Source organism: Lissotriton helveticus, chromosome 12 (assembly GCF_964261635.1).
Source record: "Lissotriton helveticus chromosome 12, aLisHel1.1, whole genome shotgun sequence".
In the NCBI taxonomy this organism is placed as follows: domain Eukaryota; kingdom Metazoa; phylum Chordata; class Amphibia; order Caudata; family Salamandridae; genus Lissotriton; species Lissotriton helveticus.
In genome coordinates, this window is record NC_136073.1 from 395464211 (window position 1) to 395482887 (window position 18677).

Sequence of the window (18677 nt, forward strand, 5' to 3'; positions counted from 1 at the left end):
TTTGTGTACCCTTCATTTTTAGGTCGAGGCTATCCTCCCACAGCAAAGCTGTGGGGGGCGGAGCCGAAGATTTAATGAGTTCAACAGTGTGGCTTTAACACACCTCTCTCTTCCATTGGATAGCTTCGTAAATTGAGGCTAGCCATTGGAAGAGATGTGTGTCAATTGCTATTTTCCCCGCCTTGATGCGATCCGTGGGCGTTTCTGCCTCTTTTTTTAAGTCCCGCCCCCCACACCCTCCCTCTCGCCGAGGTCCCAGTCTATTCCTCCTGTAATGTACCTTTTGCTACCTCTTGTATTTTGTTTGCTCACAATTGTCACTTTTGCCTCATGTAACTCAACGTCTGCTTTTGTAACGTGTTCACTCGTATTGAAATATTCTGATGGATCATTTCTGTTCCTATTGTGAAGCGCTCTGACGCAGCACCTGAAGGGGCGGCTGAGCTGCCCACAGCGACCCGGAAGTGCTTCCCTCCTGTACCCGGACTCAGACCGGGGTTCTCCAGTAGTTCTGTGTATTGCTGCTTTCCTTTTACCGACAGTCTCCTGGCTCCGTTCCTTCCAGCTGCTCGCGTTGACAGACAGAAGGACGGGCAGGAGGGTCGTGCCTGCAGGTGAGTGCTGCATAACACCCGGCTACCGTTGGGGGGACGCGGCTGGGGCCGCCGGGAGGCAATGTGTGTTGGCCGCGCCGGCGGCACTTCCTCACCAGCTTCTTCCTTGTTGCAGTCAAATGTCTTCCCCCCCCCCCCCCCCCCCCCCCCCCGGAGCGTTCGGTGAATCTCCGACTGCTTTGAAGAGGGGGCTGGGGCAGCAGGGGCTCCCTGCAGTCTATAGCCCTGATACCGGTCAGTACTGCTGCGGCGGCGCCTGCCCTTGGGCAGTTTACGTAGGTGTTCTAGCTTGAAAAGAAGTGGTCTGGAAATAATTTTAAAAAAAAATGCTAAGTGTGCAGACCTTTCAGTGGATCGGTTCTCTTCTGCCCACACAATCTTTGTGGGTCTCACTTACTCTTGCTACAACACCGTGTCCTTTTTCTTGGTGTCAAACACTTATTCTGTGATTTGTCGTCGGTCAGGGGCTTTGGTGGAGGAGCGCTCTTCAGAGCAGATGTTAACCGTGCCCGTGCAGACGCCCGGGGGCGTGCAGAGCGTGATCAAGGCAAGATTCGTGCGTGGCGTGTCTTCCCCTGCTGCTGCCTTCGGTTCTTCCCTGCATTTGTATTGGTTTTGTTGGCCGCTGTGACTCAAACAGTGTGCATGTAATGTACAACGTGTAAGGGCTGTCTCTGCATAATGCTTCTTTTTGATAGAGACTGGTGCCCCCTCCCCGGGGATCACTTGAGGCCCCCCAGTTTGGTAGACTTCTAGGCTCGCAGGTCTCGGCTCTCAGGATAACGCTACCCGCTGTGAGTTTCGGCCTGAATGTCTGAGTGACGGGCCCCCCACCCAGCAGAACAGATCTTCCTTGGCAGTGGGACTTCACACCCTGACACCCCCCCCCCCCCCTTTGCAAGCCCTGCTACTTAGATCTGTATATCGAATGACTTCTGCTGGCATGGAACTACGCAATTTGGCTTGCGGGTTCAGTATGGAGAACGAAAAATACAAATGTCTAAATAAGCGTGTGTGCACTTTCTTTCCACTCTACCAGTTGAGGGCTTTGTCAAGGGGTTGAAAGTGGTATAGCAGAAGACTGGGTCGTGCACTGCATATGATTTTATTAGAGCGAATAAGTGAGGTTTGCAGGCTGAGTCGGGCAGCGCTGACGGGCACAGTAAAGCACGAAGAGAGGAAATGGGTGCAGCTGTTCAAGTGGATGCCCACGGAGTGATCGAAGGGGACAGATGTTACGATGGACGCAGTTAGAGGAGTTTGAAATGGAGGTTAAAGTACATGGTCTGGGTGTTGCTGGAGTTTAGCATGAGGCAGCGCCATCCCATCCAGTGCAAGACAGGTAAGATTAGACTGTCAGGAATATTTTGCTGTAAATGGTGTGAAATCACGCGTTGTGGCTTAATTCGGAAATTTAGCACAACGTGAAATTCCCAGTTATGCAAATTATGTAGGTGTCATTTTAATTTCAATTTTATTTTCACCAAACCAAGTTAAAACTCATCAATGATATTTCTTTAATGAGGTCCAAGGGTGGATTACAGGGAAGATATACACAGACATACATTACAGTATAGGCACTTAGATACGGATAGAAAAGACAGAGTGCAGTGTTAACTAGTATTATTTTGTCTGACTCATCTCTAGGTACAAGGTTAAAAGTTCGCCAAGGTCTCAAACTGACTCGGGAATAATAACGTTTACTTGGTGCTCAGAACTCGATGCTATGGTTTGCCACAGGTTTTACAAGTTGAACATCGACAGTTGTTTTGCACCCAGTCTGCAATTGCCTATGTTTGCTTCGATCCAAATGCTTTGTGACTCTTTACTACTCTCTACTACTCAGTCTCTACTACTCCACTCTCTACTAATTCTCTATTACTCACTCTCTACTACTCACTGTACTACTACTCACTCTCCACTACTCTATACTACTCACTCTCTGCTACTCACTTACTACTGACTCTCTACTACTCTCAAATAATACTCTCTACTACTCACTCTCTACTATTCACTTTCTAGTACTCTACTACGCACTCTAATACTCACACTCCTACTCACAATCTACTACTCACTCTATTACTCTCTCCTACTCACTCTATTACTCTCTCCTACTCACTCTTTACCACACTCTACTAACACTCTACTAACACTCTACTAACACTCTACTAACACTCTACTAACACTCTACTAACACTCTACTAACACTCTACTAACACTCTACTAACACTCTACTAACACTCTACTAACACTCTACTAACACTCTACTAACACTCTACTAACACTCTACACTACTCACTCTTTACTACTCACTCTTTACTACTCACTCTTTACTACTCACTCTTTACTACTCACTCTTTACTACTCACTCTTTACTACTCACTCTTTACTACTCACTCTTTACTACTCACTCTCTAATACTCACTCTCTAATACTCTCACTACTCACTCCACTACTCTACTACTTACGCTACAACTCTCTAATACTCCTTCTCACTCTACTACTCACAATCTACTACCCTCTACTACTCACTCTACTAACTATACTCACTATAGTACTCTCTACTACTACTCTATAATAACTATTACTCTCTAGTACTCACTCTACTACTCACTCTCTAATACTCTACTACGCACTCTCTACTACTCACTCTCTACTACTCACTCTCTACTTCTCACTATTACTCACTCTACTACGTACTCTCTACTAACTTTTGACTACTCTCTACTCACACTCTACTAATCACTCTCTATCTACTACTCACTCTCTACAACTCTACTAACTCTATACTACTCACTCTACTACTCTCTGCTACTCTACTCACTACTCATTCTCTACTACCTACTCTCTACTCTTAAATCACTATACTACTCACTCTCTACTACAACTCTATACTACTCTCTACTACTCATTACTACTCAATCTAATACTCTCTATCACTAATACTCTCTAGTACACTTTACTAACTCTTTACTACTCACTCTCTACAAGTACTCTCTGCTACTCACACTACTCCTCTCTACTACTCTATATTCACTCTCTACTACACACTAACTCCTCTCTACTACTCACTCTACTCACAACTCACTCTATTACTCTCTCCACTGTCTACTACTCACTCTTTACTACTCTCCTACTCTCTACTACTCTAGTACTCTCTAGTACTCACTAACTACTGCTCTCTAACCTCTACTCAATTTTACTACTCATTCTCTACTACTTGCTCTACTAAATCTACTCCACTTAAGATCACTTGTGGTGTTCCCCAGGGCTCCTCTCTTTCCCCTCTTTTGTTCAATCTTTACACCTATCCTCTGATTTTCGCACTCCAGCAGCTGGAGGTCACCGTATACAATTATGCGGATGACCTCCAGCTAGTCTTTAACCTTTCTTCTTCTCCCCATTCTATCTCTAACTTTCAGACTATTATGGTTTTCGTCAGGGACTGGATGAGCCACAACCATCTGAAGTTGAACCCGGATAAAACCGAGTTGGTTCTCACTGGTGGCTCTTCCAGTCCCTGGAATTCTTCATTTTGGCCTTCTTCTTTCGGTTCACCTCCCACCCCCTCTCTTACAGTTAAGACCTTAGGCATCAAAATGAATAAGCACCTCACCCTTCACTCACAAATTAGTTCTGTTGTTTCTTCCTGCTTCTTCTCTCTTCGTACTATTCGCACTGTCTCCCGTTTTTTTTTCCCCCCTGGCACTTAAGTTGATTATGTCTGCCTTAGTGATCTCCCGGCTGGATTATGCCAATGCCCTGTACAACGGCATTCCAGCCTACAGCTTACGAAAGCTTCAGCTGGTGCAAAACCAGGTGGCCCGGCTAGTGTACGGCCTCCCCCGATCCCATCATTCAACTCCGTTATTGAAGGCGCTCCACTGGTTGCCTGTCAGGGAACGTTCCCTTTTTAAAACTGGCTGCATGGTGTTTCAGGCACGCCAGGGAACAGCCCCTGCCTTTATCATCTCCTTGATAAAGGAATATGTCCCTGCTAGAGAGCTTCGCTCTTCTTCTCAATCCCAATTTTTCATTTTTGGCACCCACCTTCTGGAACTCCCTCCCCGACCATCTGCGGTCGACCGAACACTACTTCCTCTTCCGTAAGGGCTTGAAAACTTTCTTGTTCAATCAGGCTTTCCCGCACTAACCCACTCATTGCTTCGCTCCTGCCTACTCGCTCCTGCTTACTGTGCCTTCAAAGCGCCAAGAAACCGTCTGGTGAACGCTGCGCTCTATAAATATTTTAAATTCAAATTCAATCTAATACTCACTCTACTACCCTCTATTACAATCTAGTACTCTTCATTAATCTCTACTACTCACTCTCTACTACTCGCTATCTCCTACTCACTCTATACTACTCACTCTATTACTGCCTACAACTCACTACTACTCTACTCTCTGCAACTCTACTCTCTATTAGTCTACTACTCACTCTCTACTAACTACTACTCTCTACTGCTCACTCTCTACTACTCACTCTACTAATCACACTACAAACTCTCTAGTACTCACTCTCTATTACTATCTACTCACTATGTACTACTCACTCTCTACTACTCAATCGGCAAAACAGCCTAATCTTACTCCAAACCTTTACTCTTTGCCTAAAGGCACTAGTGCACAAAATGTCATAGGTCTCATCTTTATTACACATAAAGAAATTCTGTTTGTAATCAGGTGGCTTTTTAGCTTAAGCTTTATTAGTGTTTTTCACACTTTCATGAACATAACATGCATATATATGTGTAGAAATATGTGTGTGTGTGTATATATGTATGTATGTGTATATATATATATATATATATATATATATATATATATATATATATATATATATACATCTGCAGATCTATATCAGTACCAATATTAATGCATACTTACATATACGTAGATGCACACATAGGCATGTTATGTACATGGGACTTTAAAAAACACTAATAAAAGCAAAACTAAAAAGCCACCTAATTACAAACAGAAAAGCTTAACTAAAGCCGAGACCGTTGCATTGCAAATGCTTGTTAGTCTTTGTAATGTTCTATTTTGTACCACTTTTCTCTTGTAACATAACTAGCTCTATCGTACAGCGCTCTGACACCTTCGGGTAATGCCCGCGCTTTATAAAAATGCACTAAATAAAAATAAATAAATAAAAAGATCTTTTGTGGCCAGGCTCGACCTAAAATGGCTCAGGGGTGGGTAGGAGATGCCTATATACGTGCTGTATGTTAGGGTGACCAGGCGTCCCCGTTTTGCCAGGACGGGCCCTGTTTTTAACCAGCTGTCCCAGCAGATTTCAAGAAATGTAACTCATGTCCCGGTTTTTAGAGAGGGTCGACTAAAAACGGTGGAAGGTGTTTTCTATATTTTACAAAGCAGGGGTAGTTAGCAGTTGTTTCAAGAAGGCAATTTAATTAACAGGCAAGCTACTGGGTTTAAACATAGCATTTTAATTAGGTTCTTACTGCCTGTTCTGTAATTCTATGCTGAGGAGCGCTCGCATCGCTTGAAGTAAAATTGTAGTCCTTCTTCTATTTTTGTGAAAAGTCCCTGTTTTTGGCTTTAAAATTCTGGTCACCCTATAGTATGTACTCTTTGAAAATGATGACGATCTAGATTCGAGCTGCACCGTGGCGCTTGACAGGTGACAGTGAACCGACGGGCTAATATCGTTATTACTAATAAAACGTTACTTTTTATGTAACTATTTTGTAGACTACTTTCTTGGAATCGTAATATGCCTGTATCGGGGATGGAGTTACCATTCCGTTTATTAGCCCCGGTGTGGATTAAGACCAATGAAATTCTTCTGACGCCACAGCACGTGGTACCCCTTGTTGTCAGACTTGTTTACTGGAACATTCTAGACCGCTAACCGATAAATTTTGAGCTCCGTGACAGACTGGAGTCTCGGAAGTGAGGGAGACGGGCATGTCCTCTCAGTTTTGGTCCCTCCCTCGCTAGGTCCTCTCCACGCTTCTAGTCCTTACACCCGGTTCTACGTCACTTCCGTCGTAAACAGACGTGGCTCTGCGTGGAACAGGAACGAGAAAGAAGATTGTTAGCAGTCTGGCTGTGAAACGGTGGATTACCTGATTAGCAGGTACTGTGTGAATGTGAGCGGCTAGCGAGGGAATACTGCTTTGCCTTCTCAAAAGGACGGATCACGGGTTGCCCCTTATGCTTGCCTTTGCTACTCTGCAGGACATGCTAATATATAACTAAGCTTGGTGCAATGGAGGGAGGCAGGCTTCCAGCTGCTAGAACCCAGAGGTGATCAGCTCCGAAGGAATTTCAAAGGAGAATGTGAACGGAGAAAACCTTGCAGCATGATTTAATGTTATTATGTGTCGGACTAAAACAGTATTTTTCTGAAGGAGCTGATTAGTACAACGTATTTAATGCTCTTCAGCCCTCTCAACCTCTGCCTAAAATGAACTTCTTGGCGGTCACGCTAAGCCAACCCCGGCGACTCGGCAACCGAAGCGATTTCATAAAAGTAAATATTCATATTATTATAACGGAAAAGATGGCACTAATCAGGTACCCCTAGCGCTACCCCTAGCGATATTCTATTTGTCTGTGCTCGCTGGGCTTCTTCCAGGGGTCGCAGTCCTCTCTTGTCAGTGGTCGCTCCGTTGATAACGTAATTTTATCACTTGTGTGCCTTCAGCAAACCGTTTTATTTTTTTGCACATTCCTTAATATATCGTATCGAACTCCCTTTCCATTCGAGGGGTACCTTCTGAGAATACACCTCCTGGTTTTCTAGGGATTTCCTCTTTATCATTCTTAGCGGCGGCACCCTCCTCTTCTTGGGTATCCTGCATTCTCTATTTATTTTTACAGTCGCTATACTACGTATTTAGTCTTTTATAAAGCGCCGATCAGTGTTGAATACATTTTCAGTTACACTCTCACCAATGACACCCTCCTCTGTGATTTCATTAGAAAAGCCTTCTTCCTGAAGTTTGTACTAAGGCATCTTCTGTTTTTGCGTTTTTCTTCTGGGATGCTGCCTTGTTCTGCTCTTCTGTTCAGGAATGCCTTATCCTGCAATTTCTTATGTCATATTTTTGCCACGCTTATCTTCAGAGATGCTCTTTTCATACTCATCCCTTCATGGATGCCCACTTCTCCCTGATATTTACATTATGGAAGCACACCTTTTCTTGCACTTCTCTTTCTAAATTCACTTTGATTTAATTTGCACGAGGCATACCCCTTTGATTAATCGTGATCCTTCATAGATGTTCGCTTCGTCTTCCTGTTCTTGCAACTTGAAATTGTTTTCTCTGATTCAATCAATCAGTAGGTTTATAGAGCGTGCTACTCACACGTGAGCCTCTCAAGGTGCTGGGGGGGTGCAGTTCCGGATTAGTCAAAAAGCCAGGTTTTAAGGCACTTCCTGAAGGTGCGCAGAGTGGGGAAGCATCTGATGCTGACAGGGAGCTCGTTCCAAGTCTTTGCTGCAACGTAGGAGAAAGGCTCTTCCGCCTGCTCTGGTACTGCAGATCCGTGGGGTCTCTTTCAGGGCGAGGTTCCTTTTGGGTACGTGGAAGGAGACTTTTGTTGAGGTACTTGGGTCTGATGTGGAGGGATATGTTCAGTTTTAGGCAGCTGTTGCTCATCCAGGCTGCAACATCTTTCATTCCTTCTTGGAAGCTGAGTCTGGTGTCTACGGGTTTTTTTTTGAGAGAGAGGATGAGCTGGGTGTCATCGGCGTAAGATACTATGCTGAGCCCATGCTGTCTTATGATGGCGGTGAGAGGGGCCATGTAGAGGTTGAAGAGCTTTGGGCTGAGTGAGGATCCTTGGGGTACTCCGCAGTTGATCTCAGTAGGTTCGTAGAGTAAGGGAGGGAGTCTGATCCTTTGGGTCTTGCCAGAGAGAAAGAAGCGGATACAGTCGAGGGGGGTTCCCCATATACCGGCGTCGTGGAGTCTGGCTGCAAAAGTCCACTGGGAGACGGTGTTGAAGGCTGTGGAGAGGTCTAGTAGGATGAAGGCTGCAGTTTGGCCCTGTTCGATTAGCATGCGGATGTTATCGGTGGCGACAAAGAAGGCAGTCTCAATGCTGTGGTGGCTGCAAAATCCAGTTTGGGAGTGGTCGAGGAAGCTGTTCTCTTCGATGAAGGTGGTCAGTTGGGTGTTGATGAATCTCTCGGTGACTTTGGCTGAGAAGGGAAGGAAAGAGATGGGCCGAAGATTGTGTTTGCCTTTAAAGATTACCCCTTCGTAGCCTCTAATAAAGGTGCTTGTAAAACAGTTGTGCCTTACACGCATTTGATTAATATCAATAAAGAAACTATATAAAACAAATCCCTGCGAAAAACACCAGCACTATGGAGGTCACTGCTATTTTTCCTTTATTTTAGACAAAATTCCATTAACTCCTTCACTTCTAGGCATTTCTCCCTTTTTTTGGCTATTTGGGGTAGTTTGTGCTTAGGCCCCCCTTAACTTTTTGTTCACATAAAGTATCCAGGTCAAATTTGCGTCCTTTTTTCCAACATCTTCCCAGCTTTTAGGAACATGCAGACTTTTGCCAGAAAACCACATTTTCCTATACAGTTCATGCATTTTACTGGGACATAGCCTATTTTTAGTGCTTTCAACCTCCTTCCAGTTAGAAGTAGAAAGGGGTGTGAAACCAGTAATGGATCCCGGAAAGCTATACATTTCTGAAAAGTAGACAAAATTCAGAATTCAGCAAGGGGTCAATTGTGTAGGTCCTTCAACATTTTCCTATAGAAAGTAACAGTAAAAGAAAGTAAAATACAAATTCATATTGAGGTGAAAAAAACAGCCATTTGTGCCTATGTTTTCACCTGTAACTTCTAAGTATGGCAGATTTTTAAAGCAATATACTGTTATGTCCGCAGGATCCTTCTGGTTGCGAACCAAATTTTCCTATACAGTTCATGCATTTTACTGGGACATAGCCTATTTTTTGTGCTTTCAACCTTCTTCCAGGTAGAAGTAGAAAGGGGTGTGAAACCATTAATGGATCCCGGAAAGCTATACATTTCTGGAAAGTAGACAAAATTCAGAATTCAGCAAGGGGTCAATTGTGTAGGTCCTTCCACATTTTCATATAGAAAGTAACAGTTGAAATACAAAATCATATTGAGGTGAAAAAAACAGCCATTTGTGCCTATGTTTTCACCTGTAACTTCTAAGTATGGCAGATTTTTTAAAGCACTATACTGTTACGTCCGCAGGATCCTTCTGGTTGCGAGATATAAGGGCTTGCAGGTTCATCAAGAAACCGAGGTACCCAGAGCCAGTAACTGGGCTGCGCCTTGCAATGGTTTTTTATTGTGTACTGGGAATACATGAGTTCATTTGGTAAAATATAGAGAGTGAAAAATAGATATCAAGGAAATCTATGTATTTGGAAAATGGCAACAACATATGGAATTTAGAATCTGTGGTTACCCATACTAGCATGTGAATTAGAGAGCATATTTCAAAATGACTTCTTTTTTACACACTGTCTTACGTTTGGAAGGCAGAAATGCAGAGATAGTCAATTGGTAATAACACTTGTTCTACTATTATGTGTTCCCCGAAGTCTCCCGATAAAAATGGTACCTCACTTGTGTGGTTAGAACTATTGCCCGCGACAGGAAATGGCCCAAAACCAAACGTGGATACATCACATTTTTCCACTGAAAATTGACCCTTTTTAGGTTTCGCCCTGGCGTTGCAACTGCGTAGCAGTTGCTCCGCCCAGGGCGAAATCTAATGTAATCTCAATAGTGGGGACTTGAAACCGCCCCTTCTTCCATTGGCTAGCTCCATAAATGGAGGCTAGCCATTGGAAGACACGGTTGTCCATCACTCTTTCCCGGTCAGAACGCGAATCGTGGGCGTTTCTGACTCTTTTTTTAAGTCCTGCCCCTTGTTGCCGTGTGTCCCGGGCCGCGCTGTGATTGGCTGCCGGCCCGGGACACCCCCGTGACGTCATTTCCCGGGCCGCGCTGTGATTGGCTGCCGGCCCGGGACACCCCGTGACGTCATTCCCCGGCCGCGCCGTGATTGGCTGCCGGCCCGGGACCTGACTTGTTTCATTCTCAAGTCAGATACTTTTGTTTTTGGTTATCGGATAAAGTCTTTATATTGTCAATACACTCCACGGTCTTCGTGCATTGATTTATATTATGCTGACTAAAGTACTGCTATGATCGCCAAATGGGCCCTTCTCTGACTCAGATTCACCCTGAGAGTGTTCACGCCACTTGTCTTTTGTTGTGAGGGCGGAAGCCTCTTTCCTCCCAGACTTTTCTTTAAAGACAACATACTACCGAAAAACATACTACATCTAGTATGCCGCCTGTCACAGGCACCACAGCTCCACCTGCCCTTTCATAGGTTTTTCAAAAACGTGTAATTTGTATTCAGCTGAGAATAGGTCTGTGTGCTCTGCGCCTGCTGCCTGGGAGGTCAGGCAGCAGGTCACAGGTAGTAAGGAATCCCGAAGGGGCCCATTCAGAATGTCGCCCTTCCAAGATCGATAAAACTCAGAACTTTTGACGTGGGTTAATACTCCGAACCCTGTGCCCCGAAGCTATCTTTTGTATCTTTTGGCGCTGTATTTAACCGTCTGCTTTGCGCTTTTCAATAACCAACGAAGCTGACCGCGCTTAACAGCCCCGCAAGGTGTGGACAGGATTGATTGGAGCTGTCAGAACAAAGCAGGGACTGCTCCTCCTGCGCACAACGGAAATGCGTTTCTAATGGAAAGAGAGATGCTAGACCGGAAAAACTCCGCTCAAATGGCGCAGACTGCGCTGCCCCGAGCGGCCCCATTTACCGAGCAAGTCGAAAATGCTGCGAGCCTGTGAAGTGCACAGGGCACACGCTAACCACCCATATCCCGGACTGTAGCTACGCCCTCTATGCACACCTCATCAATCAATGAAAATGTACTTAGTTGGATATGGTTGTTGAAAAGATTATGCTGAACAGTGCAGTAAAGTGTTCTTTAGAATGTGGCCTTCAGTAAATTGAATGGAAACGAGTGACGAATCTCTGTGGGTAAGTGCGCATTATTTTGTGCCAACGTTTTGTATCTTCAAATAGCCGTTTTAAAAATGCGCTCATCTGCAAGACTGGGAATTTTAAAAAGCTGCTCGTTGTAATGTTTATCTATTGGTCGACAACTGCTTTTATTGGTGGACTTTGGAATGTCGCTAGAATTATGTAATATCAATCAAATATCCAAGAAACAAATCAAGGGTTTAAAGTGAAAGTAACCGCAAGTAAAACATTGCTCCTAGAATCCTGAATGTCTAATCTATGAGCATCGAGGTCTCGGTTTGCATAGATCGGGTTATAGCCATGTGTGTTCCATCACTTGGTTTAACATAGAATGAATATTCTAATGCTGCGCATTCGTAAATGGAATGACAGAGATGTCTGTTTTTGCAAAGTAAAGGATGTGCCGCATTTGCCACATAATCCAACATCTGCTGCATGCTTTGCAGATTTTAACAAAAAAGAATGTGTCACTCTTGCGCTCTCCCCGTTTTCAGACCCAGGGTTGGCCCAGTGCCATGCGTGCAGTGTCGTTCCAGCCCCCTAGGGTTGACCCAGTGCCAGTGCTGTGGTGGTCCTTCCTGTAGCCCCCAGAGTCTCAGAGATGACCCTTTGTATGAGTGGATGTCCCTCTTTCAGCCCAAAGGATATGCCCAATACCAGTTTTTCAAGGTCCCTCTCTTCAGCTGCTTTAGGGAACCACTTTCCAGGCTTGCATTTCCATTCCCTGTGCCCTGGATGGGCAGTGACGCGCTTGTAGCACCCATCCCTGCAGCCTAGAGTGGGGCATCAGTCACTCTTTTGTGCCCCCTCCTCCCCCAACTCACGCGGTAGGACCTGTGCTACTTGCAATGCCCTCTCTACCCCCAAGCTCGCCCCAGTGACAGACTTGCAGCGCCCCCAAAAGTCAGGGCCTGGCACTCTCGCCCCCAACGTAGACGCCTCCCCCCAAAGCAGACAGCGTATTAGACCACCGAGTCCTTCGCTCAGACCCAAACCTTGCACCCTCTGACAGGCCTGCAGCGCTCCATACCCCCTCCAACTCAAGGGAAGTTCCTGTGCCAGCCCCCCTGCCTCCTGCCCCCCCATCCCCAGAGTAGGACGCCTGCCAGAGTCGCCGAGGCCCTCACTACCTTCCCTGCGTCAGGTGCGTCAGGACCCCCGGTACTCCGGGTTATCTTTTCTTACCCGTGCATCCCCCCGCTGCCGGCGCCGTGGGCTTTCTCATCCAGTCATAGGCTTGTTGCCCCCGCCTGTGCCCCTCTGGCGAGTCCTGCTGCTGCTGGAGGTGCCCAGGCAGCACCCCCGGACAGTGTGTATGAGAGACAGCAGTGTGTGTAAGAAAGACAGCAGTGTGTGAGAAACAGCAGTGTGTATGAGAGCGACAGCAGTGGGTGTGTTCAAGGCAGAGTCAGCAGTGTGAGAGAGACAGCAGTGTGAGACCTTTTATTTATATTTTGGTTTTTGAAACATAAATAAAACGAATTATTTGCAATGTCAATAGCACAAACTTGCGTAAATACGTGACCTATTGCATTGAAAATGCAATAGGTCTCGCATTTGCGAGAGATTAAGCTATTGCCATTGTAAATGACAATGCCATTTATTTATCTGTTTTCAAAACCAACACATAAATAAAAAGTTTGTCATTTACAATGCCAATAGCTCAAACTTTTGCAAAGGCGAAACCGTTGCAATGTAAATGCTTGTTTGCATTGTGACTAGCTGTGGATTTTGCACCCTAGCTCAGCTGGCACCTAGGGAAACCTAACAAACCTGTACATTTTTGAAAACTAGACACCCAGGGGAATCCAGGATGGGGTGACTTGTGTGGCTCCCACCAGGTTCTGCTACCCAGAATCCCTTGCAAACCTCAAACTTCGTAAAAAAAACACATTTTCCTCAAATTTCTGTGATGAACAGTCCTGAAAGCTGCAGGGAGCCACAAACTTCCACCCACCCAGAATTTCCCCCAAGTCTCCCACTTGTGCGGGTAGGCCTAGTACGCCCAACAGTAAATGGCCCAAAACGCAACATCAACACATCACATTTTTACACCGAAAATTGACTCTTTTTTTGTTGTAATGTGTCTAGCTGTGGATTTTGGGGCCTAGCTCAGCTGGCACCTAGGGAAACCTAGCAAACGTGTACATTTTTTGGAAATGAAAGACACAGATGAATCCAGGATGGGGTGACTTGTGTGGCTTTCACAATGTTCCGTTATCCAGCGAGGTATCATTTTACATGGGAGACCGAGGGGAACACTGAGTGGTAGGAAATTTGTGTAGATGTAGGGGATGATTTGGAAGATCCACGCAAGCCACACCTCCCTGGACTCTCCTGAATGTCTAGTTTTCCAAAATATTTGGGTTTCGTAGGTCTCCCTAGATGGCAGCCAAGCCTGCAGCCAAAATCGCAGGTGACTCCCTTTGGAAACCAGGTCGTTTTGTGATTGATAATTTTGATGTCACCACATTATGTTTTGGGCTCTTCCCAATGGTGGGCACTTGGCCCAGCGACACAAGTGAGGTTGCATTTTTAGCGGGAGACCTGGGGGAACGCTGGGCGGTATGAAATTTGTGCTGGTCTGGTGATCCCACAAATTTATTACACAGAAATGTGAGGAAAATGTTTTTTTATTATGTGTGTGTGTATATATATATATATATATATATATATATATATATATATATATATATCTAAATTGGAGGTTTGCAGGGGATTCTGTGTAACAAACCGTTGGGGATCCACGCAAGCCATGCCGTTCCTGGACTCCCCCTAGGTGCTTGTTTTCATAAATGTCTGGGTTTGGTAGGTTTCCCTAGATGGCCGCCGAGCCCGGGATCTGAAATTCAGGTAACCCCCTTGCAAAACCAGATAATTTTGTGATTGACCATTTTGATACCTCCACATTATGTTTTGGGCCTTTCCCTGTGGCAGGCACTTGGCCCACCGACACAAGTGAGATTGATTTTTTTGCAGAAGACCTGGGGGAATGCTGGGTGGTAGGAAATTTGTGCCGGCCCGGAGATCCCACAAATTTACCACACAGAAATAAATGTAGGTTAAATGTGATTTTGTTTAGCTAAATTTGATGCAGAGGATTCTGTGTAAGAAAATGTTGGGGGGGTCCACGCCAGCCACACCTCATTGGACTGCCCTGGGTGCCTAGTTTCCAGAAATGTCTGGGTTTGGTAGGTTTCCTTAGATGGCTGCTGAGCCCAGGACCCAAAACTCAGGTGACCCCCTTGTAAAACTAGGTAGTTTTGTGATTGATAATTGTGATGCCTCCACAATATGTTTTGGGCCCTTCCCTGTTGCGGGCACTTAGTTGGGATCTATGAGCGGCACACCACCTCGTACTCCCCTGGGTGTTTATTTTATGAAAAGATCTACAGTTCGTAGATTTTCCTTAGAGACAATGTACACCTTGGCAGAGAAAGACAGAAAAGACAAATAATACTGTAATACCATCTGTTTCTCAATTCATTGTAATTGAATTTATATAGCGCTTACTACCCCAGACAAGACATCAAACACTTTTTCTGCGAGTAGCACGCTTCTCTAGAACCCATAATGGATTGTGAAAATATGAAAGTAATTTGAGCTGTGGGTATGTTAGTCAGTTATTTGGATTGAGAAGGATAGTGAAGGGATAGAGGGAAAAAGGTTTGCATTTTTATAACGCTTACTACCCTTGATGAGGCGACGAAGCACTTTTTCTGCGAGTAGTATGCTACTCCAGAACCCATAAAGGATTAGTGGTGAACTAGTATAGGGAAAATAGGAAAGCCATTTGAGTGGTGGATATGTTAGTAATTTGGATTGAGAAGGATAGTGGAGGGATAGAAGAGGGAAAAAGGTTTGCATTTATATAGTGCTTGCTACCCCTGATAAGGTGTTGAAGTGCTTTTTTGGCGAGTAACACGCTACTCCAGAACCCATAAATGCAAAGGCAGGGTCTGTAGAGCTGATACCTATGGTGATGTTATAGATGTAACTCAAAAACAATTATCACAGTAGACAAGAAACACCACCTAGTATGTTCGCTGTGCCCACGGATCTTGGCAATCACACAGGAACACGCAAGTCGGTAACAGCAAGGGTATAGAAATAAACACAAGCACAATAGAAAAGGAGAAGTGCTTTACTGGAAATAAGGGAAACAAGGACACCCTTTGCAGAAATCAAGTAACAAACATACAAGGGAAGTAGAAGCAAGACAGTAGAACAGGAAGACAGCAACTAAGGACTGAAATAGAGGTAATGGGAAGAAAAGCAGAAATTGGGACAAACGAAATACAGGAGAGCCGATTCAATGGTGCATTAGTACTAGTTCAGGAAACAAAGAAAGGAATAGCTAAGGATCAAGAGTCAAGGTAGCACTGAAGACAGTGCTAATTCAGGAATAAGGAATACTATAGCTCGGGAACAGGAATCAAGGTAAAACTACAGGCAGTTGCTAATTCAGAAACAAGGATAGCTACAGCTCAGGAACAGGAATATCAAAAGCTCAGGCAACTATGATCGGTCTCACCGGAACACAGCTACAATGACCAACACTGGACTCAAGGTAGCTGGGGCTTAAAAGAGCCTCACAGTAATCATGTGCATCAGATCTGAGCAGGCTAGCAGCAGCCAGCCTCAGGTGAGCTGATTTCCTCCGCCCATCGTTGGCCTGCAGTGGTGGAGACGAAGCAGAAGCAGTGAGCAGGGTATTATAGGTAATGGAGTTTCCAGCAAGAGCAGACTGGCTTCCACAAATCCCATCATGGATTGGGAATGAATGTCAATTCCCAAAAAGCATCCAAATGGCTGGAAGTCAGAATATGCATGCAGGGAGTGTCTGGAAGCGTAATAATACACTGGAAAGTCCCACTATGCAGCCCCCTGATGGTGGTCACAAGAGCGCAGGCAGCGAATTGTGAAGTGTTATGTTAGTAATGTATATCGCTACATTGTATAATGTCCATTACTCATTGTGCAATTGTTACATCAATTATTAAGAAGTATAAAAAAAAGAAGGGGAATAAAGTGGTCTAGAGTGTTTGCCACCCTTCCCCCCCCCCGACTTTTATATAGGATTGGTGCTTGTCTCACGGGCCATTCACTGGCACACATTTTCCTTCTATCTTCAGGTACTATGGGAGAGAAGGCTACCATTCTGACTTCTTCTCCTTGGGTTGCTTCACTAATGAAGGCTGGAGGCTAGTCTTTTTTTTGCTAGGATGATGTCATAATCCTACAATAATTGAGTTCTGAAGACTACTTTGAGTATATGTGGTATGTACCTGTCTATTTATATTTTTAGGTTGTAAACCCTAACAGGAAGATTTAAATGTTGATCTGGAGGTTCGATCTGTATGAATTCATCAGTTGGACTCGCATTCAGAATCTGCTGAAGCTTCTGATGTACTATTGTGACTTCTGCAGCTCTGTCTAGGAGTGATCTGACCCATGTCCCGCATCGCAGGAGAACTTGCAGTTAATTCAGCATGTTTTTTTGGAGAGTCTGGCAACTTTCTTCTTCTTTACAGGGGCTGTAGAGTCTAATCCTTTCTCTTCCATCTTAATGCTGACACCAGTCTCGTGTCCACGTTCACTTTTCCTACCGTACTCCTCTTTCCTTCGGTACTCAGAACGACTCCCCCTTTGTTTTTTTTACCTACAGTGTACTGAAAAAGAAATGAAGAAAAGCTATCAAAATATCAGTCAGGTTTAAAAATTTGTTTGCATTCGCTTAAGTTATAACTACCCTTCTGGATTGCAGAAAAGCAGATGATCCAGTCCTTCTTTTATCTTTCTCTTTTTGATTTTTCTACCCTTCCATTGCAGATTTTTCCTTAACAGAACCCTTGGTGTCATGTTTAGGTTTTAAATATGGCTTAATGGAACTAATATCTAGGGTATCTCTACCTATGGATGTGTAAACTTCTGTTATTACTTTTGGTAGTTCCCATTCATGATCTTGAACTGGAACTGCTTCCCATCTTTGACATATAGCTAGAACTGAAGTTTCTCACAGTCGTTTAGTTCCTATAAAACCTATACAGGGTCTGCACGTGCGGACAGCATACACTTTAGGATTGGTGTCAGACTGATTCTATACACCCCCACCGGGTATGTTGGCCTTCTGTATCAGCTTGCTCACTGTGCTACTAGAATCTCCTCTTACTAAGGAAAGAACAGTTCTTGGCAACAATCGAACATGACAACCCTGATCCCTTAGGATCGTGGATACAATATACTACCTTTCGCTCAGTCACTCGTGCTTACTTAGTCTGCGTGTTTTCATTAAGTATTTACCCAAGTGTACCTAGCATGTGTGTAGGTGTTAAGCCAAGAATCCCTGTAGGATAAAATCAACACCATTACCTGAATTAAGAGACAGGGGACCCCGTCTTGGTCTCGGGTTGAACACCCCCGCGAGGGATGCTAGACTACAACGAGCTGGAGTGTCTGCATGCAGAGAGCTCAGCGTCTCACGTCAGTGTGTCAGCCAGAAAGTCTTGGTCTCCTCTGGCTATCTTAGCAAGATGTGATGTATTTATACCCATAGGTCTCCTGGGGGTTCCACCTCGCTGCATTACTTTGTTGGACTTAGGATGAAGTTGAGAATAAACTTTGTACATAGATATATTATACAGGAGATGTTAGCCCTGCTGTGCTTTCAAGAATCCTCATGCATTATGTATGATGTTTTTACCAGGAAAAATCCTGCATTCTGAATGCAGTGTCGTATCTAGGTAAAAGGTCAGTCCATAAGAACCGTTATGTTTGTAATGTAGGGAAGACTATAGGTGAAGGGTTACAATGTTACCTGAACCTATATTATGGTACCTATATGTTGCTCAGAAGGATGGAGGAGACTATGGAAAAGTTCCCTATCAACTTCATTACTAAATCCATAACTGGTGTAGCTCCATACTCATTTTGTATTTGTTTAAGTACATAAGGGAGGACTGCAAATGAAGGCCTACTGGTATAAACACATGCAAAGATGCTTCCCTGGCGG

At 44.6% G+C, this 18677-nt stretch overlaps 1 protein-coding gene across 2 annotated transcripts in view; it reads left to right on the top strand.

Annotated features, from left to right (window-relative positions):
* Nucleotides 1-312: 312 nt before the first annotated feature.
* The window catches only part of SS18L2 (SS18 like 2), a 75726-nt gene continuing 57361 nt past the window's right edge, over nucleotides 313-18677 (top strand). Inside the window, exon 1 of one of the 2 annotated variants that reach the window (XM_078669508.1) lies at nucleotides 313-614. The gene's annotated coding sequence lies outside the window, so the exon portion shown is untranslated. Of the gene's footprint in view, nucleotides 615-6605; nucleotides 6724-18677 lie in introns of those variants that run through there. The other variant, XM_078669510.1, reaches the window with a different exon arrangement.